The 27,763-nt window shown below is 41.4% G+C and overlaps 1 protein-coding gene and 1 long non-coding RNA gene across 8 annotated transcripts in view; one reads left to right on the plus strand and one right to left on the minus strand.

The window, feature by feature from the left end:
* The window catches only part of RCAN2 (regulator of calcineurin 2), a 246,312-nt gene that overhangs the window by 69,020 nt on the left and 149,529 nt on the right, over positions 1-27,763 (minus strand). The window lies entirely within an intron of this gene.
* On the plus strand, positions 11,294-17,649 carry LOC141571660 (uncharacterized). Of its 2 annotated transcripts, XR_012496625.1 has the most exons (3): positions 11,294-12,101; positions 12,608-12,924; positions 13,764-17,649. It is a non-coding gene; the product is annotated as an uncharacterized LOC141571660 (long non-coding RNA). The 2 variants fall into 2 exon arrangements; XR_012496626.1 differs by lacking the exon at positions 13,764-17,649 and having other exon boundaries at positions 12,608-13,066.

The following is a 27,763-nucleotide window of genomic DNA, read 5'->3' on the forward strand; positions in this document are numbered from 1 at the left end:
AACTGGCACCCTCTCACTGCAGCAGCCACCTCAGTGGGCATCCAATTTTGCAAGAAAGGATTGCAGTGCAAAGGTTCAGCAGACACTGATTGGCTCAGCATGGGCTCTGCCAGGACTTTGAGATGAGAAGATACAGGCTCATGTCACTTCAGCAGGAAGGAGGAAGAGTGAAGCTATTCTCAGAAAGGGAATAATCAGAGCACAGCTCCTTAGGCCTGGAATGGTGAAAGGGTTTTATACAATCAATGCCTCTCCTTTACCTCCCGGAGGGTGTAGAAGTGCTAACCACCCAAAGTCTGATAACTACTGAACTGAACAGTCCAGACAGATAGAATCACTCCCCCCCCACCACCCCGCCCCAAAAAGTAATGTGGAGGCAAAATGCTAAGAAGAGCTAGACTTTCCCATAGGCAAAGGCAGAGAACATGTATTTTTTTTCAGATTCCCCGAAGGGCCAAATTAAGTGTGAACTTGTCTGTGCATTCTAAAACATTTACCACTATGGATTTAATTATTCTAATGGAAACTGAGATAACCGTCTCTAATTCTTGGAGTTGATAAGAATACTCCATTTTTAAAAAATTTATACTATTTATTAAGACAGAGAAGTATGTAATACATTTTCAAAATGTTTCCTGCTAAAAGTAGGTACAATAAAGGAATAAATTCTAGTGTTCTGTGAGAATCACTTGGCTATAATTCTTTTAGCCTGAAAACATTTTATAGAGAGAATGGACAGGGAAAGAACTAAAATAATATACTGAGGTAAGGACTTCCCCCAAACAGGGGAACAACATGAGTGAAAGTAGAAGTGGAAGACCTGGCAACAAATTTCACTTGCTCAACATTCCACCAAAGTCAAGGTGGCTTGGAAGCCTTAGTCAAGCCCCAAAGGTCCCACACACACCAGAAGACAGTTGTTAATATGTAAGTTGTATTACAAAGCCTGTTTTGTTACTTAATGACAGCTGTGCCTAACATTAGCATGTGGTTTCAAAAGCCAATTGTCCTCCCAGCAGGTCACAAGAGAATAAAAATACTAAAAATAATTCATTTATAAATTACCTTGCCTTCGATACTGTGAGATATTTTACATGCTTTCCCAACGCAGTTGACTTTTACTCCTAGTTGTAAACACAACTGATTTTACGTGAGTGTCATAGATGTTGCTCATTGCAGGGCAGTAGTACCACGTCCACCTTCAATTGATTACAAATAATGTTGTCAGGCTGGGGGCAGCAGTGAGGGCAATATCAAGCAAGCCAGGCACCCCAGTCCCAGAGGTCTGGCGTGGGCTTGTTGATTCTGAGCTTTATTCTCTGCCTATCGCTCAATTTTCACAATGCAGTAGATTCTCCCTCACTTCAGTAAATATCACACAAACTAATCACAGTTGAATATGCTCTTTAAAAAGTTACCCAACTTAAAAAGGAGTAGAAATGTCTTAGTCCGTTCAGGCTGCTATAACAAAGTATGGCAGACTGGGTGGCTTATAAACAACAGAAATGTATTTCTCACAGTTCTAGAGACTGGAAAATCCAAAATCAAGGTGCCAGGAGACGTGGTGCGTGGTGAGGGTCTGCTTCCTGGTTCATAGATAGGTCTGTCTTCTTGCTGTGTCTTCAGATGGCAGAAGGGGTGAAGGAGCTCACTGGGGTCTCTTCTAAGGGCACTAATCCCACTCATGAGGCCTCCATGCTGAGCACCTCCTCAAATTCTCATGAATAAATACCATCACATTGGGAATTAGGTTTCATCAAATGAATCTGGGGCTGAGGGGGAACCCAAACATTGTCTATAGCAGAAACCAAAAACATCATCCAAACATAAGTGTAGTGCAGCTATGAAAGCTGATTCCTCAGGGTTACATTATCAATGCACAAGGCTCTCAAGAGCAACCGTACTGGTCTCTCCAGTACAAACACTTTCAGAGCTTGTAGTTCATCACAGAGAAGATGCAGGATTATTCTCAGCAACAACAATAATAACGTTACAATTTGGGTACCTACTCTATATCAAATATTTAATTTGCTTTATCTCATTCAATATCATAATAACCTTGCAGGGTAGGTCCCATCTCCATTTAATAGATGAGAAAAGTAAGCCTCAAAAAGATGGTGGGTTGCTTGTTATAGATCCAGGGCTGGAAACAGAGGCCTTCAGAAGCCTCTTAGCAGGACCCTACAAATGTCTGAAAACAGTAAAGCAAAGTTATCTGAACAAAACGTGGACAGATATAAGCAACTCATTACTCTTTTCAAGAATTTCTGCATGAAGCTTACAATTTGAAGTTGATTTGCCTTGGAACCACTCACCTACACTTCAGCAATATCGGGAAACCTGAGACAATGCTATCACTTTCAGGAGGCCAGTCTGCCTTTGACCCAAAGGGTCCATAAACAGGGGGAAAGTCTCAAGGACTCTAGTGTTGACTTGAGTCATTTTTATTTTAATGTTATTTAAATATGCATGAATGTAGAACTAGGTATATAACTATCTTATTAAAGCCCTTACAATTTTTTTTTAAAAGCACACAAATGTTCAAATGAGATACAAACTACAAAATCGATACAGCTCAAGTTTGCAGTGGCTCATTCGGTGCTGGCTTCTGGGCGCATTGTTCCAGTGTGGCTTGCCACCACCACCCTGTCCTGAGAATACAGCTTTTCCTTCTTTTCTTGCCTGAAAACTTGAGCAAATTAGAAGCCTTCATTCCCCTCCCCTTTTTATAGATTAAATCCTATGCTATTCTTTTCTGCTAAAATAAAGGTAGTATTGCCACTTACTGCCTTGTCACCTGGGGTGAGCTAGTTGACTTCTCTCTGCCTCATCTTCCTCATTTGTAAAATGGAGCTAAAGAAATAGGACCTACTCACATCAGGTTGTTTTAAGGATCAAATGAGTCAATCGACGTAAAAGTTCAACTAGTAAATGTTCCTAGTTGTTATTTATTATTATTATTATTAATTATTATTATAAATACAATTATTACAAAAAATATTAACATGGAAACTGAAAGACAGCTTCAATACTCACTTGGTTATAAGGTAATCATACCAAAGATCCAAAGTTTAATTATATGACATTTTTATCATATACATGAAGATAGACTAATCAATTAAAGGTGTATATTGTATGCATATTGCAAACTCTAGGGCAAGTAGTAAAAATTTTACAAAGAGATATTAAAAGAAGCCAATAGTTAAGATAAAATGGAATAATCAAAAAATGCAAAATTAATCTAAAAGCAGCATTAAAAAAGAAAAAAAAAGAAAAAGAAAATGAAAGCAGATGGAACAAAAGAAAACAATTAGAAATGTAGTAGAATTTAACCTGACCATACCAATAAATTACATTAAATGTAAGTGATCTAAACAAATGAATTAAAAGACAAAGATTATCAGATTGGTTAAAAAAGCAACACCCAACTATCTGCCACCAAGAAGTCCACCTTAAACACAAAGCTATATGTAGGTTTAAAGTCAAAGAGTGGGGAAAAATAACATGCAAACGCTAATCAAAAAAAGATGGAGTTGCTATATTAAAGTTTTGTTATCATAGAAATGAATACATAAAACTTTAAAATATACAAGAACCATATCTATATCTAAATCTCTTGTCTATCTCTAATTCTTCTAACTCCCTATTGAAAACACTCACAGATCCTTGAGGGAAAAGACTAGGAAACAGAAGTAAATTAATCTTACTTAATACGCTGCTTCATATGCTCTAGAGATACTACATAAAATTTATTAACGCTTTTTAAATTTCATTCTTTACTTATTCTTAAATACCCTATGGAATGGTATTTATTTATTTGGATGGAATTCAGATAAAGTAGAATAATTAGTGAGCAGGAATGTTAGACTGAAAGCTGTATATAAATTCCAACTAGCTAAAATCAAATTTGAATTTTTATCAGAGTAGGCACATATTTCACTATTAAATGACCACATTCCTATTTAGTTAGAAGAAAAAACTAAAATGGGATCCTATTTTCAGAATTTGCCAGCTAGTGCTAAGTCTTAATTAAAACCAAACCAAACAAAATAAAACAAAACAGCTATGTAAACTAAGATTTTAGTGACTAAAGGGACAGGAAGACTCTATTCTCATTTTAAAAAATCAGAGGTGCCAAAAAGGGGGAATAAAAATCCCAAAAGCCTAGCATGGAAAAGCTGAAACATCTTGTCCCACAGTGAAAATCTGGGAAATCTGGGCCACATTTCTTTCTTGTGGGAGGAAATGAGATTTCCAACAGTGCTAAAATAGAGTAGGTGTAGATGAAGGAAAATATTTATCAACATGTAGTCAACACCACTGCTTTTAAAAGACAAAGATGCCGAGATGTTTAAACAAGAACAGATGAAGCACATTCTGCTAACATAGAAATTGACCGGATTCAATAATTGAGAATGCCCCTTATTCAGTGTGGGCTTCAGTGTCTGCACCTGTAAAATGAGGACGAAGCCTTTTTAGGATGGCTGTCAGGGTTGCAAAGATACATAGGGATGGGCCTCCAGATGCCAGGCCCATGCTCAGGAACCCTGGGAGCTTGGCTAGCAGTGAATGGTCCAGGGGTAGACATTGTACACCACCCCCCCCACGCTGGGACAATCAGATCCTTTCTAGCACTTGACATTTCACAACCAACTTAATGCATTTCCTCACTCATTCATTCATTCAACAAATATTTATTGAGTGCTTAGTAAGGGTACTCTTACTAAGGTTCTAGGTTCTGCTGAACAAGACTGACAAAAATATTATCCTCTTAGAGCTTACATCCTATTGGGAGCTAGAGACAACCAACAGACAAGAAAATATTAGATCCCATGCAATGGTGAACATATAACAATGGTGAAGTGATGAGGACTTGACTGAGTAAGGGAGCAGCTAGTTCAAGTTGGGTGGTGAGAAAAGCATCTCTGAAGAGCTAATATAAAGAAGTCAATCAGGTAGAAAATCTACGGAAGATCATTCCAGGCAGAAAAGCTCAACAACGAAGACCAGTGTGGCCTGAAGTATAATGAATGGGGAGTGGGCAACATAGAGATAAATTCAAGTAAGTCAAGTTCTGTGGGGCCATGGAGGCCGTGGTAAAGCACATGGATGTTTTTCTCAGAGCCACGGGGAGCCACTGGAAGATTTTGTGCATAGAGTAACATAACCCAAGTTGTAGTTTCCAAAGATCACTCTGGTTGAGTGGTCTAGAGAGTAGAGTAGAGACCGGATTATACGAGAGCAAGTGTGGAGGGAAGGGAATCTGTTAGGAAATGACCTCCGTGTCCAGAAGAAAGGAGATGGGACTAAGGTTAACGTGGAGGAGGTAAGAAGTGGAGTTCGGAGCTGAAATCAGTCCGGGGAGTATGGGAAAGAATTCAGTCAAGGAAAACTGCTACTTATGCTTCGGATCTGAGTGACCGGGTGGTTGATGGTACGATTCCCTGAACTGGGGAAGACTGTGGGAGGAGCAGGATTTTTTTGTTTTGTTTTGTTTTTTTAAACCTAGAGCTCTGGTGTGGCCAGGTGAGGTCAGAATGCTGCATTAGGCATTAAGGGATGTGTTGGGTCCTGGTACCGGGAAACGTGAGAGCTGAGTCACATTAAGAGGACGTCCAAGGGAGGCTCTGCAAACCCTGCTGCCCTCAGGGTGGTCCTGATTCCTGCAATTCTGCCAGCTCGTTGTTTAGCTTTTCCCGTGATTGCATAAGATGTTCCTGCATGCTTTCAATAAATTGCCCTTTTTGCTGAAGCTAGCGTTTCAGCCTCTATTGTTTGCAACCCAGAATGACCTTAACAGACCCTTGGTGATAGCAAGAGCGTTTCTAAGTTTCTTTCCTGCCTGTCTACTTTAGGAAAGGAAGAAGCTACTTTATAACTAAACATGATGTCAACTGAAACATAGAGCATAGATGGGGGACAGTCGGCACTAAGAAAAATGGCTACACTTTATTGACTACTGCCTATGACAGAGGCACTGCACTAAGACATACTTTATATCTCATTTAATCCTTACAGCAACAACTCTGAACTGGCACTGACTATCCTGTTAGAGAAAATGAAGGCTTGGGGCTGATGTAACCAGTGTCACAGAGACAGTGAGTGTTAGAGCTGGGTTTCCCAGGTCAAATTAATCCCCAAAGTATGTCAGTAACCACTGCAACGTACTGGTAGAAGCAGGTTTTCCCTGCCATTACTGGAGGTGATTCAGTGAGGGCCTGAAAGAACATTCATTATCCCTCTGGTGATGGCACAGGAACTGCAGCAACCCATTGCTGGGCTCACTGCAGTGTTGGCCAGTGCACAATCTGCCATGGGAGAGCTCTAAATAGAATGCGTAGAGTTCCAAGCATTATGCTCTCTTCAGCTTGAGGCTCTGTGTGCCTCAGTGTCATCCAGCAAAGCAGAACCAACACAAAATGGGCATCTTCCTACAGGCCTTGGGCGGGAAGGCCATCACTGGGATCTTGTGATTTGGGAGGACACAAGACATCCTGAGCCATTTTACAGATTGGGAAACTGAGGCCTACATAGGTTAAGTTCCAGGATTCCATGGCTAAGTAGTAAAGACTTAAAATTTGAAGACCAGGCTTCCTGAGTCTACGTTTTATTCAATTATTTTCCAGTCTTGTCACGGTGCTATCTCCTTTCCCACTTGACAATGAGGTCTTGGAGCCTTTCCAGGAGGGAAGGGGAGAGGGTCATCAACTTTCTGTTCTCAACCTTGTCCCTTCTTAATTTATTTTTATTGAGGTATAACATACAAATATAAAATGCCCAATCTTAAGCCTACAGCTCAATGAATTTTTACAGTATAACCACCATAAATAACTACTTCCCAGATCCAGTATAAAATGTTTCCAGCACATTAGAAGGCACCCTTCTGCCCCTTTCTGGGCAATAAGCACCTTCCCCACCCCATACGGGAAAAACTGTGCTGACGTCTATCACCAAGGATTCATTTAGTCTGCTCCGAAACCTTATGCAAATGGAATAATAAATATGTACTTTTTAAAAAGATCTTCTTTTATTCTACATTTTTAATTGTGAGAGTCATGCAGGTTGCCTAGAGTAGCTTATTCTTTTATATTGCTGTGTAGCAGCATTCTGTTGTGTGAATACATCTAGACTTTTTCATCCATCCTTCAGGTCAGAGACATTTTGGGTATTTTTATCATGAATAAGGCTGCTATAAACATCCTTATGCATGTTTTCTGGTGGATATATGCACTCATTTCTCGAGGGCAGTAAAAGTACGAGATCATAGGGCAGACATTCTATTTAGTTCTGGAAGACACTACAGACAGTTTTCCAAAGCATTTGTAACAATTTGCTCTCCCACTGGCAATAAATGAGAGTTCTAGTTGTTCCACATTCTTGCCAATGCTTGGCATGGACTGTTTTTCTGCTTTTAAACACTCTGTTGGCTGAGTAATGGTATCTCATTGTGGTTTTAATTTGCATTTCCCCGATAAACAAGAGTTTTGGCCATGTGGATATCTTCTTTTTTGAAACCTGTTCAAGTATTTTGCTGATTTTTAATTCGGTTGTTTGTCTATCTTTGACTGATTTTTGGGATTTCCTAATACAAGTATATTCTGGAAACGAGTCCTTTGTCAGATATATGCATTGTGACTATCTTCTCTCAGTCTGTGGCTTGTCATTGTATCCTCTGAGTGGTATCTTTTGATGAATACAGGTCCTTAATTATTAATAAATTCCAATTTATCCGTCTTTTAAAAATTATGGTTATTGTTTCTTGTGTCTTGTTTGAGAAATCTTTACCTACCCCAAATCTTGCCTCTTTAAATTCAGGAAGCCTAGAAGCCATTTGAAAGTTGTGGATTTGACAAGCTTGGAAAATTCTGACAATGAAGCTTTGTTTTCAGGCACAGGAGAGGAAAGATGTTGAGAGGTCAGCAGGGTAGAAGCACAGTGGTGCCGAAGGGGGTGAAACCTGATGGGGTGCCCTGGAGGTGTGTAGAGGGACGTGGTGATCAAGGACTTATAATCGGAGTTGGTGGCGGGAATTTTTCTTGAGAGAAAATAACAGCAGCAGCCATCATACAAATCTGATCTACATCAAGCCTGGCACTGATACCATCCCCATGCTTTTAATAAAGGCAATAGTCAGCACCTCCCTGAGAAGTTGCTGCCATTTCCTGACCAGGTTTAGAAGAGGGGTCCAGCAGAGTGCTGCACCAAGGTGCAAGCTGCAAACAACCTTATGCCTTTCTTAGAATAAGGAGGACTATAAATAAATGATAAATAGCCACAAGCATCCAGTTTTGTGTTGGATATGTCTAGTACGTCCCTTCATATTCTCAAGGCCCCACCTGTCTCTTATTCTAGTTACTGCTGCAGTCAGCAGCTTTGTGTGGGCTCTGATCAGTTTCATACAACGTGCAACCCAAGGGGCTTGCTTCACCTCAGTGCCTGTATCTTTCCATCCCAGGCTTCTCTGCTGACACAGAGGCAGGCACCCCAACAACACACTTGGTATTCATGCATGCACAACCCCAAAGGGCAGGGGTGCTAACAAACTGTGGGGAGAAACTTGGACCCACGGTGGCTGGGAGCCAATGGGTGAATGCTTCCCTTTTTCTTTCCCTGGACAGAATGTTCTATATCATATGTCAAACAGCTTCTCAGGCTTTCCGCGGAATCCAGCAAACAATCACCATCATAGGAGCCTGCTTCACTACCCATTATCTTTTCACTGGCTCCCCCTCCTTCCCTGTTTCACTCCAGCTGGCCCCCACCCCTGCACCGTGGCTCCCCCTCCCCAATAAAACACTTGCACTTAAGCTTTAGTCTCAGGCTCTGCTTTCTGGGGAACCCAGGCTAAGAGGGCACTCTCTAAGACACCTGCTTGATTGATTTTTCTTCATTAGATTTCAAACATGCATCAATTTTACACTTTTATAACTTCAAAGGGGAACTCAAACCTTTTACAGGGAAGTTGTCATCATGAATTAAATTCGACCAGCCAGCTACATAAGTCAGCTATATGGGAAATTTATTCAGGAATCCACGTGATTCTCTGCTAGTCACAGAACTGAAACTATTTCTCTTTAGTCTTCCGTTGGAGAGGGGTCAAAACCAGAATCGAAATTTATGCTGCCTCATGAGCTAAGCAAGGCATTGAACGTGGTCGAAACAATTCACTCCATGAGAAATGTAGTAAGAAGCTGACTGTCCAGGCAATGTGAACTCATCATGGGCTTCCATGACCCGGGGATAGTCCTGCTCTTCACTGGAGGCCTTTTCAGTGACGAGCGCCACTTGGTATGGCTGGCACCACTCCTGGTGAGCTGAGGTGCTCAGCACATGTTGCCGAGGTGATCAAGAGGGAGCTTCTGTAGACACTGCCGGAGGCAGTCACGTGGCTGCGGATGGAGCCTGCACGCTACAGAGTGGGCTGTGGTGTGCAAAACGCACACCACAGAAGGGAATGTGGTGAGAAGTAGGCAGCACATTAATAGCAGCGTGACGCCTCAGGGGGCTGTGTGGCTCCAAGACTGGTTTGTTTCCAAGTCCGAATTACCAAGTGATGAGAATTGGCAACAGACAGTTCAACTGAAATCACCTTCTCCCCAGCCTTCTGGGTGTGTTTCTCCTCCAGGAATTCCAACTCAACAGCGACAGTGTGTATTACTGAGACGAGAAGGCACACAGACACCTCTAGACCAATGGTTATCCCCTAATACCCTCAAGGTTCTTACAACCCCAGAAGACTACACTTTTTAAGTCTTCCAGATAAATGTACACGTTCCAGCGTTACCATCCTAGCACTGTGGGCACTTTCAAAGGCTACGAGGCAATGTGGAAAAGAGCATGGGAGGGTTCAAGAGAGGTGAAGGTGAGGATGGCCTGGCCACAGTTACAGAGCGTTGGAAGTCAGTTCTCCATTCACACAGGCTACTGGCATCCCACTTTATTTCAGGTACTCTCACATTCAGCATACTCTGGCTGATGGGACCATCTTCTCACTAGTGCGTAAGCTCTATTTTGGAAATGTCAGGCTTCCACAGGGTGCCTTCCTCCTTGTAGGGACTCATAAATGTTTCTGGAAGGCTTCTGAAGTCTTTGCTCCAATGCTCCCTTCTCAATGAGAGCTCTTCTCGCCGTCTTATTGAAAGTTGTACCTCCTGTCCCCGTTCATAACCCCCCTCCTTCTGGCTTGCTTTTACGTTTCCTCTTTAGCACATATCACTCTTGGTATAGTACATAAATTATTTAGTCCTTATCATCTCTCCTCCCACTAGAATGTTCCATGGGAGTCATTTTTTACATTTTTTTTTTCCTCCTGTGATGCCTCCCTATATTTAGAACAGGTCCTGGCAGGTACTGGGTACTCAGCAAATACCGATTGATCCCAAAATGGCAATTTCTGTTTCTTAAACTCACTCAGGGCTACTTTATGGGTCCAAATCTCCACTTAGGAAAACAGTATTTTTATTTCACTAATTATTTATTGAGCACCAACTCTATGCCAGGCACTATACTGGGTGCTGGGGAGACAGACCCGAAGAAGAAAGGGTTTCTGCCTTCAGACACTTTAGGGCTAGTGAGGAGACGCCTATAAGCATGGGCTACTATAATTCAATGCAGTGAGCATAATGATAGACCAAAATGTAGGGTGTTAAGGAAGCACAGAGGGGGCCTCAGGGAGGGGCTTAAGGCCTCAAGGAGCAGCTATGGCTCTGGCATAAATCAAGCACTGATGAGATGAGGCTTCAAGGCAGAGTAGATATTAGCAAGAGACTATGTGTGAGGACAGGGTGAAGGGGGCAGGCGGTCATGGTGGTAGCTGAGAACAATAAACCCCAAAGCTCTGTGTTGAAAGGTGATGTAACTGCTTGATTGTTGTGACATTCATTTAGCACACATTTGCTGTGCTCATACTCTGTGTGAAGCTGGGAGGCAGAAGCAAACAAAACAGAAAAATATTTGCCCTCATGGAGTTCACATTCTCGTGAGAAGAGACAGATAATAAACTAAATAAATAAGTGAATTATATAATATGCTATAAAACAAGTGCTATGAACAGAAACAGAACAAGGAAGGGGGATGAGGAGAGCTGGAGAAATGCACTGCAATGCTTAGGGTTCGAGTATAGCCTCCTCTCTTTGGGCCATCCCCTAATGTCCTCTATTAGAAATCTTCCTGCGGGTGATGGAGGCCAGCCTGTGGTGGTAGAGGCTTTTTCTGAAGCAAGCAAGAGGAAGAAAAGAAGTCTCCATGCATTACAGTAATGATAGCAGCAATTACACTTTCTATTAAATCCTGTGAAAGCCCTCAAGTAATTATCCAACAAATACACAGATGAAAGGATATTCAGAAACGGGCATCAGACAAAGACATTGAGAGAAGGCCCAGCAGCGATGAGGAGTACAAGCTCTGAGCCAGGCAGCCCCAGTTTGGATCCCAGCTCTGCCACTTCCTGGCTGGCTGGCATGGGCAGGTGGGAAGTTCATTAACCTCACAAAGCCATGCACTCGCCAACTGTGAAAGAGGGATGGTGATCACGGTACTTACTTTACATGGGAGTGTGACCAGTCAGTGAGATGAGGCAGATGTGGTGGGGTTGTGCGGGGGTGCTTGTAGGCACAGCCTAGGGTAGAATGTGACTAAAGTATCCAAGCGCAGGACTGCTGGATGAGATGGGACAGAGAAGCACAGCTGCTGACTGAAATATGGTGTAAGTTGGGGAGAACGGCAGGATGGGGGGTGTGTGTGTGTGGGGGGGGCTTGTGACCATGTCATATAGAGGATAACCTCCAGAAACTTCGAATTTAGTCTGAAGAGGAAAATCCAGGTGTCAGGGGAAGACTGAATAACTGTCTTCAAAGAACAAGAATATTTTTCTGGGAAGGAAAGAGCAGACTTGCTCTGTTTGCTCACGGAACACACTGTACCTACTAGGACAAACAGGTTGAAGGTCCAGGGTTTCAGGGGGGAAAAAAAGAATCACCATGAAAACAGTCTCAGTAAGGAGTGAGGGCGCTATCTGCTCTGTCACTGGAGGAGTCTAGGAGAGGCTGCAATAGTGGAGGGGAGACGGCTACATCAGTTGGGGATCCTTCATTGTCTCTCAAGTAAGTCCTTGTAGGAAAGATGTTGAGGAAAATTTGTCTTCATTGGCTGATGTTAACTTTTGTCTATTAGCTTTTATCTGGGAGGTGACGGTTAGCTTAGGGTTAAAAAAAAATTCTGTGATCAGGGGTTGAGAGAATTCCCTCTTTGTTCTGTCTGTTTCACCCGCATCAGCAGATGAAGTGAAGAAGTAGCTAAGTTATATCAGGACGACGTGACAGGCACATCGCCAGGCCTTGTTGCTCATCTAGATGAATTGGCCCTTCAGCCAGATGGGCAGCACTCATATCAGTAACTGCTGGACCCTCCCAGAACTGGCCATTCCCAGAGGGGGAGGCAGGAACAAGGAGCTTAGCTCTAAGGCACAATATTGCATATTGTTAATAAGTTGATTAGATGTTGCTAAATAAAGATATATAAGACAGACCTCAGTTGGCAGTGCAATCTCGTAATTTCGTCATTTGTCTTTGGTGATTCTTCATCATTCTAACATTTTGGAAACTTCCAGCCACCTGAAGCTTACCACACCTGGAGACACCATGTCTGACTTCCAGCCATGGACCTGGTGAGGTCTGGATGGTTCCCGGACTCTCCAGTGTTGTTCCCCAAGGTTAGCCTTCTTGAGGACTTGCTAGCATTTTGGAAACTTGTATGCAGCTTGCAGCTTGCAACATCGGGAGACGCCCTAACTTCCAACAACGACAACAACAGCAACATTCTGGGGAACTAGCAAGCAGCAGTGGGAGACGCCCGAGTTTCTCTCAGCTGCAGACCTGGCAAGGTTTTGATTCCTGACTGTTCCAGTGTCATTGTTCCCAAGGATTGGTGAGCTTCTGGCACCCACTGTAATAGTTGCTGTGCTGTAGAGTGTATCACTGCTTTTGGATACTCCTATCGATGTTATTTGTGTATTTAGCCAAGTGATTTTTGGTCAACAGTAAATGTATGTTGGGATCTCTTAAACTTATATGGATGTGTATTCCTTTCACATGACATTGTTATCAACGTATATAGTTTAGTCTTAACCACCTTTACTTTCTGTCATTAGCATATTCTATTAATTGCCTTCGTCTTTTGCTATCGCATATTGCTAAATCAGTTGATTAGATGTTGCTAAATTAATTAATTAATCCATCTAGTGTGCTCCTCCCCTCCCCCCCCCCCATCATTATAGCCCTTAATTAAGGAGGCAAAAAATAAGACGCCCTGGAGGGCTGGCTCCAAGCTTGGAAATAATTAGAATCAAGTCAAAAGTGATCAGTGAAAAAGAGATGGAGGTGAGTCTGCCAATAAGGAGAAGTCTATAGAAATAAAGTCAGGAGGTGATGATAATAGTCCATGAAGACTGTCCAAAGTGCTGTTTTGCTTAATCCTCACTGCAATCCTGGGAGGTCAGTCTTACCCTCTTTTCCTCATGAGCAAAGGGAGGCCTGGAAAGCTCCACTGTTGCCCATGCATTTTGCCAGCAGGGCAGCCCTATAACGTCAGCCCAGTTTTTCGACTTCAAGTCCAGCATTCTTTGCAGTTCACTTGACAGAATTTCCATGTAGGATTAAGAAAGAGGGATTAAAAAAATGAAGACGTGGGTGTTTAAAGAATTGTAACAGCCTCCTCACCTGCCTTCTCCCTCTCCCTCTCCCTGTTTTCTCCTCTCTCCTCTCTAGGCTGGACTCCTGGGACACTGTGATCTTCCTAAGTTGGGCTTTGTAACACTGATGATTCCCCACAGTTTGTGGGGTTAATTGTCATGCTTTGGTTGGTGCTCAAGGTCATTTATAGCACGACCCATCTTCACTTGTCTCTACAGTGCCATCTTCCACTGCTCTCTGCATGACTGGTAGTAGGTCAAGTGTAGGCCAACCAAGTGTGTGTGGGGGGCGGGGGGGGAGGAACTGGAGAATGCTTGTTCTGTTGAAAAGGACAGACTTAGCTCATCTTGAGCCAAGAAATGACGTCATGATGTGATGATGATGGCTGAAAAGACTGTCTGAAATGTTGTTTTTCTTAATCTTCTCCATAATCCTGGGAGGTCAATTGTAGCCTACGGGAGAGGAGTTTCAGTGACGCCAGCTCTACCAACCTCTTAAGAGAAGCTGGGATGTAGCTTGTACATAGAAAATCTCCCTAATGTTTAAAGGCTAGCAACAACTTCAACGTAATAAAACAACACTATACAGGACAAATAAAACCCACCTATGGATCTGGTTCCACAGGTGGACATTTTGCAACTTCTGATCTACAAACGCTCCCTTTAAGATGAAGCTGGTCCTCATGTGCACAGTTTGAAGTGAGTTGTGATCCCTGGAAGCCCTGTTATGAAATATGCACCTTTCTCAGGGCATTTCTACTGGTCAGCCCTGCTAGACCATTATGATTTTGAGGTAATGGGTTTTCTTCCATTTGGGGACTACATGATACCCCACTCATAATAAGTACTTACAAACAGGTTTTCAACTTGGATTTAGTAGAAACAGATCTGAAAACACCAGGGGTGCCAAACAAACGTATACACATGACTTGTATTCATCTTTTGTTATCGATATACGATCTTTTGTTACCTGGATAACACGGCACTGCTATAAGACTGTTTCGCTCTAACACGGTTTGAAAATTAGAGAAATCCACGAACAACATGGAACGTAATAAGAGCTTTTAAGAGCAAAAGACGTCTCCTTGGAAATTTTTCAGTTGAGTGTGGATGTTGTATCAGATTTGACTGCAGAATTTTAAAATGTATTAGCATTTTAAATCCACAAAGTTAAAGAGAGAACTTCACAAGTGCTTAGCACCATACAATGAAATTTATAAAGATCTCTCAGCTAAAAGCAAGCAATCTAAAATAACAGGTTTTTTGGCAGAAAGTACAGAATAGAAGTCAAGATAATGCTGAAGAAAGTTCAGAGGATGAAGATATCTTGTCAAAAAGAAAACACCCTCGGCTAATGGTGCTTAGTAGTGATGATGAAGAAAACATTTAATACCTATTAATATGTTATACTTTTGGTGAAAATTGCTTTAATAAAGATATTTTTCTAAATTATAAAAATACAATAGTGTGTGTTTTAAATTTTTGAATGTAACCCCCTTTTTTGTACTAGTTCTTTGTTTCATAAAACACGGATTCACATAACACGGCTTTTAAAAGAAACCTAACAACCATGTTATGCGGGGGCTACCTGTATATTATTACAATTTTAATACAGTTTTCTTTTTTTTCCTTTCTTAAATGTGTATACATTTTTTTTATTTTTTGGTACCCTCTGCTTGGTTTTGCTTACATGTGAAGTCCATTAAAGGGGTTAATGAGTAAAGATGGTTCCAGGTTCCAAACCTAGGTAATGACGATAATTGCCTGGAATAACTGCTTAGATGGATGAAATAGAAGGTTCCAGGGAAAGCTGAGGCATTCAGGCTTTGTTACATTGTGCTCATTCAGAATTCAAGAACTTAAAGTACTTCTGAGTTATTTCACTTCCCTCCACAAGAAAGAATCTGGAGCTGGAATACCGTCAAGAATTCATTATAAAATTTTTGTGCCCAGAGCTTCCATTCTATAACATAAATTAGAAGGAGGATTGACTGAGAGCACATACTGCCCTGGCCCAACGCACTCAGTGAAGAAATTTTGTTTTCCAATATTTGTAAAAAAAAGAACAAAGACTGATTCATATTTCCTCCAAAGAAATCTCTTACTTGACCTAACAAAAGAAGATCACTACTTGCTTATCTCTCCTTAGTACCGGCAAATAAATAGCTGCTGTTAACAATTTTTGATTTTTGCCACAGTGTTGAATCAAAGGAAGCAACGGATACCATCAATAGCAGTAATCTCATGGGAGAATTTGACTGAATTACCAGTTTTTGCAGTCTTGAAAGACTTGATGGATTTTTTGTCACTAATACAGATGATGCCCTATGTAGGAATGTTAACCAGAAATTGCATGTATTTCAGAAAAATGACGTGATTTTGTGGGTGAAGCTAATCTGTGATTCTCGATGTAGCAGAACTGCTGTCTTTGACAGAGCTAAATCTCCTTACTGGACTCAGTTGAATTTAAGGTATTGTCATCATTAAAATCTAGAAAAATAAGTCATTTATTGAGTGCCTCATGCTTTCAGTACATTCTTATTCCATTTACAACACTTTATTATACCCACTTTGCAGATGAGAAAACTGAATCAGAGATAAAGAAAACTTCCCAAGACTGCAAAACTAATTAGTAACTGTTAGGGTCAAGGTTCTAAGCCTGGGCTGGTGTGGCTCTAAAACCCATTCCCTCTGCATACTGTTTGCTGCTCATCTAGGGTTCTTTCATTCCAGTGGACTATCAGAGAGATTAAATTATTTCTCCAAAGTGAATGTTTGAAAACCTGTACCCAGAGCTTCTGCCTCCTTATTTCATCCTCCTTCTGTCTCCCAACAGCCAGTGTCTGTATTCTGTGCCCCGTTGCCTCTGTAAAGGGCACAGGAAGGCTGAAGACGTCTTAGTACCCACATGGACAAACTGGCTGCCCTGTTTAACATGCACATAACTCTAGCCTGATCCAACGAATGCAAAGCATCTGAATGATACACTGGATCTGACTAGAGGTCTTGCCATCTGTTAATAAAAGTCTGTCTGCCAACAGACAGAACTACCCAAGTGGATGGCAGCAGACTACAAAGCAGGGTAAGTGTGTGGAATGCTCTGCCAGCATGGAAAAACAGCAAGGGCCAAGGCATGGAGATAAGACAGGAGAGGCAGCCTGGTGGGCTCTCACGCACCAGCTGACCCAGAAGGGAGTGGCCACATTGGAGCATGCCTCATACTGGCCATGCCTCTCAAAACCCAGATCAAAGCTTACCTATTGCATGAAACCTGACAAACTTCTCCTAAGACTGTGTTTTGAGATGTCATTAACTCCTTCTGGGCTGTCATACAACATATGTGAATTCTGGGACTTGAGTTCTCAAGTCATTTATTTAAAAGGTACATTTGTCACCTGCACTAGAAATGGCTACTTGTCCCTCAAAACCTACCTTCCTCTTCTTCTCTTTATAACAGAATCCTGATGTTTAACCTGGCACAGCACCACCAGGAAGAAGGTGGTATTCTCATTCTCTCTTGCATCTCAGTGTGTCCATGTGCCCACATTCTGCCCAGGTGAATCTGAGAGGAGGTGATGCGTGCAAGTTTAGGAGCCTGCCCTGACAGAGAGGCTCACCTTTCTCCCCCCATCCTCCATCCTGCTGCCTAAAACAAGGCCTGCAATAAACTCAAGCACCATTAATTCATTCCCTCATCTAACTTTTATTCGGCATTTACTAAATGTAGACTATTGCACTGAGGTAAAACTACTGGCATGATAGCAACAGGATGTGTTATCAAACTTTTCTTTGTCTTTGCTTTGTGTATGTGAAACTTGGGGGGATATTAGCCTCGAGAAACATATTTTAGTAATGATACTGAGGATTTGGAGGATGGGGGTTTCCATGTGCACTTGCTCTCTTGAGGGGTCCAGAATATTCCAGGTCCAGCATTTAACATCATTGAATCTCTATTTCCATACTGTCAGAAATTTCAAGAGGCATTAGGGCAGACCTTTTGGATAAAGGGCATCAACCTGTGATTGTAAGTCTGCCTCCCTCCCTCATTAAGTGATTTTCCAGGTCAGGGACAAGGGTTTGGAGCCCTGATTTTAGACTCCTAGCCCTAGAAGACAATCAATATAAGCCTGCTGAATTGAATGCACTTCCTAAATACCCAAGGTGTAGAGCTAGCATATATGCCCTTCTGTGCCCCCCAATCAACCTTGTTAAATGGCAACCTAATGTCATCCTCAAGATTGTTGCTTTTCTATTTTGACTTCTTCCCTCTTTAAAAAAAGACAGAAGAATAACAAAAGATAATGAACCTGATTCTTCAAGGATGCTTAGACTCTGCAGCTGAGTCTCTCAGGCCCTCATCCTATCTGGCTGGGATGTAGGGGCCCCTCGTCTCTACTCGCCTCTTTGCAGCATCAGCCTCAGTGTAGCCACAGTCACACTACAACAAGAGGACTTTGGGTCAGAACAGGTGGATGGGTCTCTCCTCTTCTTAAGATGCTTCCCATGAGCAATCCAACTGGATTTGAGCGTAAGGTCCAGACTCCTTCACAATGTGGTCCTGGCCTCTGTATAATTCTGCAACCACCCAGAGCTCTACTTCCTAGAAGTCACTACTTTCCCTGGCATTTCCACTTTGGTGCAGGCCCCTCCCTCTCCCAGGGATACCCTTCCCTATTTCCATCTTTCTTCCAGCTGTTGAATAGCTACTTAACCTGTAAAGCTGTGACTTAAGAATTACCTCTTTGGGGAAACCTTTCCTCATCATCTGAGACCACCTTCTTATAGGTTTCCATAGTGTACTGGGTTTACTCAAATCATGGTGTCGTCCAAACTCTGTGTCTATTCACCACCTTCACCCCCTCCATCAGCCTATGCAACCCTTGAGGGCAGGCGGCAGGCCTCCATTCCTGAATTTCCAAGGACTGAAGCAGTGCTTACTACCTAACAAGGGCTCGATCATGTTTGTTAAATGTGTAATGAATGGATGAGGTGCCTCACGAATCCTGTACACGGACATCAGTGATTATTTATCGATCACCTAGGCCCTAACAACTTTTAACCTAAGTCTGCACCTTTTTTTTCATTTTACACGTCTGGAGAAAGTCATAAATTAAGAGGTAGTATGAAATCAGGTCTTTTGGCCTCAGAAGACCAAGCTGCTTTCCTCTAAACCAGTACACCAAATTCCTGGTTCCACCTCCGGAAACTATGCAATAAGAATGTGAAGTAAAAATGAGCAAAGTTCAGTCTTTATACAGATTGCGTAGATCGTTTGGGGACTACTTCTAACCTGATTTTCTCATGAAGAGAATAATACTTTCCACCTACATCAGAAGGTATGAGGAAGTATTCATTGAAAGAGGGTTCAAATCTTCTGAAGCTTACATAAATGTCGATTGTTGTTGATTATATGCTAAGTGTTATTTAAATATAGGATATTATTTTGCTGAGCACTTTTCCTTACAAAGGGAGAATATAAAATAGACCATTCACTATCCCTCTCATTCACAATTCAGATTTACTGCTTATTCATTCAGGCAATAGATAGTAGGACTTTTAGTTTAGCCGTTATTTTATTATTTTTAAGTATTACAGAATTGTTTGCTGATTTTATAAGTTAATAAGCAGTCAGAGGTAAGTATGCATGGCAGAATACAGAGTTTCTAGGGCAAAATGCCTATTAAGCAAAAGAGATATTGAGCTCAGCTCAGGTAATTAATCTAATTTCTACCTATCTCCGCAGTTTTAATGTAGAAATGGGAAGTGAAGGTCAATGTTAAAAGTACTGCAATTATACTTTAGTGTTACTGTGGTGAAACCAGTCTCTAACTTCATTTAAAATTCCTGCTCAGAGACAGATGTAAATAGATTTGGAAGAAATTGCTTCTGAGCTCCATCTCTCTTTTCCTTAACGGGCTTCTTGTCTTAAAGCCTCTGTATGCTGCCATATAAACCTGGTCCTGGATCTAGAAATCTACATAGACCATCCCTTTCAAAGAAGGTGGTCTAACAGCCTGTTCAAGGTCACTGAGAATTGGAGTTTATCACTCATTTGTTAACACACGTTTTCTCGATGTTACTGCATGGCAGCCTCTAGGAACTCAGAAGTGGACAAAGGGGAAAGGCCCTGCCTTCATGAAGCTTCCATTCAGAGGTGCGGGGAAGGCAATAGACAATGGACCAGTAAATAAACAAACTATGTCACCTTGTGATTGTGCTGTGATGGAAAATGAGGCAGGATGAGGGGTGGAGAGCAACCAGCAGGCTGTGCGATTTTGGATTCGGCTGTCAAAGAACAGCTCTATGATAAATGAAGAGGAAGCCAGGTGGACGCCAGGAGGAAGAGCATTCCAGGCAGAGGGCACAGCAATGCAAGTTCAAGGGGATGCTTGGCATGTGCAGAGAGCAGGGTGGCTAGTGCCGAGTGAGAGGAAGAAATGCACGGAAGACATGAGATTGGCAAGGTAGTTGGGACAGGTCTAATTGGCCTTGAGGACCACAGCGAGGACTTGGTCTTTATTCTGGGTGAGATGGGAGCCGCAGAGCTTCTGAATTTGGGCCAGGTGGAGGTGGGGGGTTATTCAGGCTGCTTCCCTTTCCATGAACTCAAGTCAACATCAGCAACTTCTATGGAGCGTCATCGCTACATGCCCCACCCCCAAGTGGCTGCAGAGTGAGGACACTTCCTGTTTATCCAGACACCTCATTTCCTGCTGCCTCCTACTCTAACGGGGGCCCTTTACCCCGGGACACTTGGAAAAGACAAGAAAAGTCACAAACAAGGGACGAGACATAGCCTGAGAATGGCAGCATCCATGCCACCTGTCTGGGTCTGTGGTTCCTCACTCCTCTCTGAGCCAGTTACTTCGTACTCTGCTTCTGTGACCTCCCGAGTGTCACTGAGGTAGGTCACTGCTGCCCCTGTGCAAAGACGAGTGGAAAACTTCAGGGGAAGAGTGTGACATAATTAGGGGCAGGTAAGGTAAAGTGCCCTGGCAAGAAAACCCCAAACTCCATGTAAGATGTATACTAATAAGAACAATGACGGTGACGATGACGACAATCAGAAGGGTTAACAGTACTTGTGCACACTCTGTCTGCCGGTCACTGTTCAGCTTCTTTAATAGACTCAAATGCATTTCTCTTCACTGCCAAGCTATAAGGGAGGCACTATTGCTTTCCTCATTTTGTAGTCGAGGACATGGAGGCAGAGAGGTAAGGCAGTTTGCTCAAGGTCACACAGTAAAGAGCCGGGTGGCCAAACAGAGAATTCTAAGCAGAACGTCTGACTTGGGGGCTGAGCTTGCTTCCTTCTCACATGTCCTACGTGGGCATAGGAGTCTCTTTACAGGTCGAAACAGCATCGTCCTTTTGGGGAAAATGGAAGCGAGTGGAATAAAGGCCAGCGCCGCATGACAGGGCACAGGCTTTTGCATCCAAGGGACTGATAATCTCAGTATCTTCAGACTAGTGTGAGGCCTAGAACATGGAAGGTACTCAGTACATAGCCGATGTATCAATGAATGAATAAACACACTTTGCGTGGTGCCTGACAAATAGTACGTGCTCAGTACATTGCTGCTATTATTAAGTTTGCTCCTGGCTTGTATATCCTGTTCCAGGAAGAGTGGTCTGAGATGACTGTTTTCATCAATACCTAAAGGCCATGTGAAGTCACAGAAGATGAAATCAATTCTATCTGACGTCCTATTGATGCAGGTTATAATAATATATCCAGGCATCTTGTGTTGTGTCGAACAAATCTCCGGTCCAAGTTTTCTCCTTATGAATTATGTGATCTTGCTTCCTTCCTGAGATCTATGAGAAAGCCGAGTTTCGCATAATATGGAAAGCACTGTCCAAAGTAAAATGTCACTATTATTATAATTAATATTTTCACCACTGCGGCTCTACAATTCATCACTCACCGCTCACCAAGTCAACAAAAAGTGTTTGGTGACATCAGAAAAGAGATGGAATTCTCACGCTAGGTGTTACCTGGGTTTTCCAGAAGACTTTGTTTCCCCAACTAGATGGCATAGTTAAAGTTTGGAACACATTTTAAAACAAAATCCAAAACAGATGCTATACCTACAAACACCACATTAGATTGACGGAGAAAAGTAAAATGATCTCAACTACTGATTATGTAAAGGTAGTGTTCCCACCTCTGAGAAGAAACAGAAGACAAAAGCAGTGTTTTGAATACTAGAGTAAATATTACAAAAGAGCTCAATGTCTTATCTTCTAAGATTTATATTTTTTCCCAATAATTGATTAATAGCTTATTGATTAATCCTTAGAGATATTTTGGTGTCAAAGAGTGAAGCCGACCACAGTCTGAGTTCCACTTCTGTCAATTAATAGCTGTGTGATCTTTCGCAAAAACTTAACTTCTCTGATCAGGAATCTGTTTACCAGGGGGCAGAAAAATAGATACCTTGGGCTATTACGCAGGTGACACGGAGTACCTGTTGTGTGACATGTGCCTGGCACTTAGAGGTATTTAGTAAATGAAAGAGTTAGAATTTTTAAAGCTGCCTACCTTGATAACGTATAATATTGATCCATACAGATGCACATTTCTGGGGGTTTACATTTGTCATCATGTGGGATGATTAATGGTTAATTTAGGGAAATGCTCTGTATAAAGTCCAATCTTTGGGGCACAAAATGAACACTGCTCATATATTCCTTCAGCGACACCAGAGAAGGAGGTGAAAAAATCATACAACTAAGCAGCCAACTACCCTACCATTGGGACAAGTAGAATATTAAGGAGGATTCGCTTGGCAGGGTTGAAAGCTGGTGTATAGTTCTATACAGCACAGAAGGATAGATTTGCTGAAGTCATCTTTCTGGAAACTCAAAGGTCAAGATCTTTTTGAAAGCCTTTTAAAAAATGTCCAGAGCTAATATATCAGATTCTGGAGAGAGTAACTATGCTACTAGGCTGCAAGGACTTAAACACTCCTTTGGTGTTATAACGATTTTTAAAAAGGCCATGAATTTCTTAGTGTTTTTTCCCCCTGAAGGAATTGTTTAGCAATTGTTTAGGCTTCTGTTCAACTATTTTGCCAAGAACCTCCAGGCTCCAAATCTCATACATGGTTAAGAGCACACAGTTTCTAATCGCTAGATAGGCGAGAGCAGAACAGAAAATGCTTTCTACGACCATGGAGATAAAAAAAGAAATATACAGTATATACATACATACATTTTCAATGCATGTGTGTGTGTGTGTGTGTGTATGAGGGGTTATCAAAACATATGGTGAATGTTTAAATAAAAAAAATTTATTACAGTAAAAGACACATTGTCATTAATTCCCCTCAAAATACTCCCCCTCACTTCAAACACACTTATGCCATTGTTCTTGCCACTTTCTGAAGCAGTTCTGGAAGTCCTTTCCTGAGTATCTTTAGTTGTGCTGTCATGGCTGCATCGATGTCCTCAATCGATTCAAAACGCTTACCTTTCATAGTCATTTGGACTTTGGGGAAAAGCCAGAAGTCGTACGATGCCAGATCTGGTGAATAAGGTAGATGAGGACATACCATAATATTTTTATTTGACAGAAATTGCTGTACCAGAAGTGATGTGTGACACAGAGCCTTTCTGTTGTGATCAACAAACACAATGAATGCTGCTGCCAAGTGCCATCCAAAGGAAAGGCAGGGATCTTCAATATGGTAAGTGGTACATCAAACCTTAGTAACAGTGTGTGACAAGTTTCAATGTGTTCAGTGCAGTCAGTTGAGTGTGAACTACAGTTGAGAGAAGGTGTGTTTAAAAATGTGCTGTGCATGGTATTGGCAGAAAAACAGACACATAGACCAATGGAATAGAATTGAGAACCCAGAAATAAAACCACATAAATATGGACAGATAATTTTTGACAAAGAAGCAAAAAACATACAATGGAGAAAAGACAGCCTCTTCAATAAATGGTGCTGGGAGAACTGGATAGGCAAGGGCAAAATAATGAAACTGGACTGCCATCTGTCATCATGTACCAAAGTTAATTCAAAATGGATCAAAGACTTAAGCATAAGACCTGACACAATAAACTGCATAGAAGAATATATAGGTACTAAACTTATGGACCTTGGGTTCAAAGAGCATTTTATGAATTTGACTCCAAAGGCAAGGGAAATAAAAGCTAAAACAAACGAATGGGACTATATGAAACTTAAAAGCTTCTGCACAGCAAAAGAAACCATCAACAAAATAAAGAGGCAACCAACTGAATGGGAGAAGATTTTTGCAAACAGTGCCTCCGATAAGGGCCTAATATCCAAAATATACAAGGAACTCATGCAACTCAACAACAGAAAAACCAACAACCCAATTGAAAAATGGGCAGAGGACTTGAAGAGACATTTCTCCAAAGAGGACATACAAATGGCAAATACACATATGAAAAAATGCTCAACATCACTAATCATCAGAGAAATGCAAATCAAAACCACAATGAAATATCACCTCACCCCAGTCAGAATGGCTGTCATCAACAAGACAAATAGTAACAAGTGTTGGAGAGGCTGCGGAGACAAAGGAACCCTCATCCACTGTTGGTGGGAATGCAGATTGGTGCAGCCGTTATGGAAGGCAGTGTGGAGGTTCCTCTAAAAATTATGAATAGAATTGCCATATGACCCAGCAATCCCTCTCCTGGGTATCTACCCCAAAAAATCTGAAAACATTTATACATAAAGACACGTGTGCTCCAATGTTCATTGCAGCTTTGTTTATGGTGGCCAAGACATGGAAACAACCAAAATGTCCTTCGATAGATGAATGGATAAAGAAGTTGTGGTATATATACACAATGGAATACTATTCGGCGGTAAGAAAAGATGATATAGGAACACTTGTGACAACATGGATGGATCTTGAGAGTATAATGCTGAGCGAAATAAGTCAGAGAGAAAAAGCAGAGAACCATGTAATTTCACTTATATGTGGTATATAAACCAAAAACAACACAAGAACAAGACAGACAAATGAGAAACAAAAACTCATAGACACAGACAATAGTTTAGTGGTTGCCAGAGGGTAAGGGGGGTGGGGGGTGGGGGGTGGGAGATGAGGTTAAGGGAGATCGAATATATGGTGATGGAAGGAGAACTGACTCTGGGTGGTGAACACACAATGGGATTTATAGATGATGTGATACAGAATTGTACACCTGAAATCTATGTAACTTTACTAACAATTGTCACCCCAATAAACTTAAAAAAAAGTGCTGTAAATCATCCTCCATCCTGACAACACTCCATGTCATGCATCACTTCTGGTATACAGCAATTTCTGTCAAATAAAAATATTACGGTGTGTCCTCACCCACCTTATTCACCGGATCTGGCACTGTGTGACTTCTGGCTCTTCCCCAAAGTCAAAATGATTCACACCTCTAGATACATTTGCCTTGAAAGAGGAGTATGAAAGCACATATAGTGAATATTTTCTAGGGAAGGTCTAGTTGGGGGATATTTTATTCTCAAATACTTTTAAGACAAATTCTCCATTCTAGGTAGAGTAGAGAGGATATATAACATTTTATCTGCTTGAAGGCCTCATTAAATTATCTCAATTTTTAAAAAAATTGTGGTTTAGAATCAGCTTAGATTTAGAGTTGAAAAAGGATACATTCCCTTTACATAAAGATAACATAAATTGTCCCTTTACATAAAGAAATTCTGGACCAGGCATGGGTTGGAGAGTTTGTGACCTCCTTGGAAAGCTGGGCTATTCACTACAAAGTTGCAATGCCTATTAAGTTGCCTATTAACCTAAACAGGTCAAGTGATAATAAATTTTCAGTTATCACATTCTTTCTTATTTGTCAATTCTAAGCATCATTAGAAAGTACTGAAACAGCCGATTATAAATTATTGATAGTGATACTCACACAGAATCACTAAGGATGCAAATGGTACTCTGAGTTTTACAGTAAAATCTGTTTCTTTAGGAGAACAGTGTTAATGAAGATGCTATTGTGTTGTTGTTGTTGTTTTTAAATCAGACACTCAATTTAGAGGTAGCAACTGTCAGAGTCTCTGTGACTTTCTAACAGTTAAAAGACCCTTTACATAGATCAGCAAATTTTTAGTTGACTTTCCTGCTTAACAATGTCATTAGTTGAACACTATACCTTGTCTTTCCCTAACATGACAGGTGGCTGAAAAATTTGCCTATTAATCTTCTCAGGGAGCCTCTGTCACTTGCATAAAATCACTTCTCACTCTGTCAAAGATGTGTTCTACTTTCTGCAGAGGCAAGAAAATGGTGCACATTTAAGGATGCTGTTTCTTAAACTATTTTCTAGGGTTAATTTCTAACATTCACTCCTGCGTAATTCATTTATTTTCAAAACAGCCCAATTCTAGTCCATTTTATTATCAAAGAAAGAGCAAGTTTTTGTTTTGCTAGAGTGTTAGTATCAGTTATGACCACCTCCTCTCTGACTATCCCCCCACCCCCCGCGCCATTCTCCCCACACACTCCCTTTTGGTTTTCAGAAGGTAAACATGGTCTGGAGATATATAACACATATTATTTAATATTACAGCCATTGAATAGAGAATGAGAGTTTCTGTTAACATTTTGATTACTAAGTGTTACCATGAATCTCCCTGGAGGGTTTCAAAGTTTGAGAACTAAATCATGCAAACTCTTCTAAGTTACTGAGTGAACACAGGGTTTTTGAAGGTGATGAAAGAGCTTTACAGTTCGGCAGAGCCATGGGGTCATGGCTGTGGCCAGATCCTCTCTCCAGCACTGTATTTGCACATAAGCCTAAGAAATAGGCATGGAGCTTACTCAGCTGTCCTGAAAAATCAACACAAGTTTCTCTTCCAAATCAATTCCCGATACCCAATACCCACATATTCACGTGTGTCACTTGTCTCTCCTCAAATCAGAGTATCATACCTATTTTGCCTCATCCGTTTCCTCCTACGATTCCCGCCAAACACAACAAATAATTTTAAATGTCCAGTGGTTCGAATGACAAAGAGATTTTATTGTACCAAGGGACCACACTGTGCTGGTATTTTGTTTTGTTTTGGTTTTTTTCATAACTCACCCAACAACATGAGGCAGACTATGAGTCAGTCACATCATACTGTTGTGTGAAAAGGAAAACAAAACACAAAGCAGTCAAGTACTTTTCTCAGTATGATTATCATGTGCCCAGAAGGGTTAAGAGACTTCCCAAGGTTACATATTGGGAAATCCTCAAAAGCTGAGGAGAGGAAGGAGGACTATGAGTCACCATATAAAGGCCCTGGACTTTCAGAAGGAGAAAGAAAAATCTTAAGATTCCAAGCGTAGGAAAACTTATTATGCTGAGAACAAATATCTCCTTATCAACAGGCTTAAAATATAGTGAGGCAATTTGGTTAAGCACAATATCTAAAAAGGGGCATCCTTAAAAATATAAATGATGCCACATGATAGCGATAGCCTAGCAGGTCCCTGAATGATTGAATGATAAAAATAGATTACAAGGGGGGCTGGGTAAGATATGATCACCTCTCTTTGTATTTACTATTCCCTCTCCTGAAATGCTTTACCCTCAGATCTACATGTGACTCTCCCACTCGATTCTGAATGACACTGGAACTATGACATTTAATAAACTGTCACCTCCCCAGAGAGGCTTCCATTGGCCATCCATTCAAAAGTGGGCAAAGGAATCTCTAGAGTAAGACAAATATGGCGGAACCTCATTTGCCTGATTTCCTCTTCTTTTTGGTATTATGATCCAGCAGTGTTGGGTGCGTCTCAACATTTCTGACAGTTTAGATATTGCTTCTAAAACTGCATACGTTAAGTCTCATTTTGGAGGATATAAATCAACGTGTTTAAGCAGAGGTTATATTCTAGGTGATTCTTGACCGACCTCACCCATGCCTACCTGTGTCTAGAAGATACATGACACTGACTTTATACGATAATCTATGCCTAGGCTCCATTCAGATCAAAGTACAAGTTCTAGGCATGGGGCTGGGCACTGTCAATATTTTTAAAGCTCTCCATGGAATACCAACGTGCAATCAGGTTTAAGAA

This window comes from Rhinolophus sinicus, linkage group LG05 (genome assembly GCF_036562045.2).
Source record: "Rhinolophus sinicus isolate RSC01 linkage group LG05, ASM3656204v1, whole genome shotgun sequence".
In the NCBI taxonomy this organism is placed as follows: domain Eukaryota; kingdom Metazoa; phylum Chordata; class Mammalia; order Chiroptera; family Rhinolophidae; genus Rhinolophus; species Rhinolophus sinicus.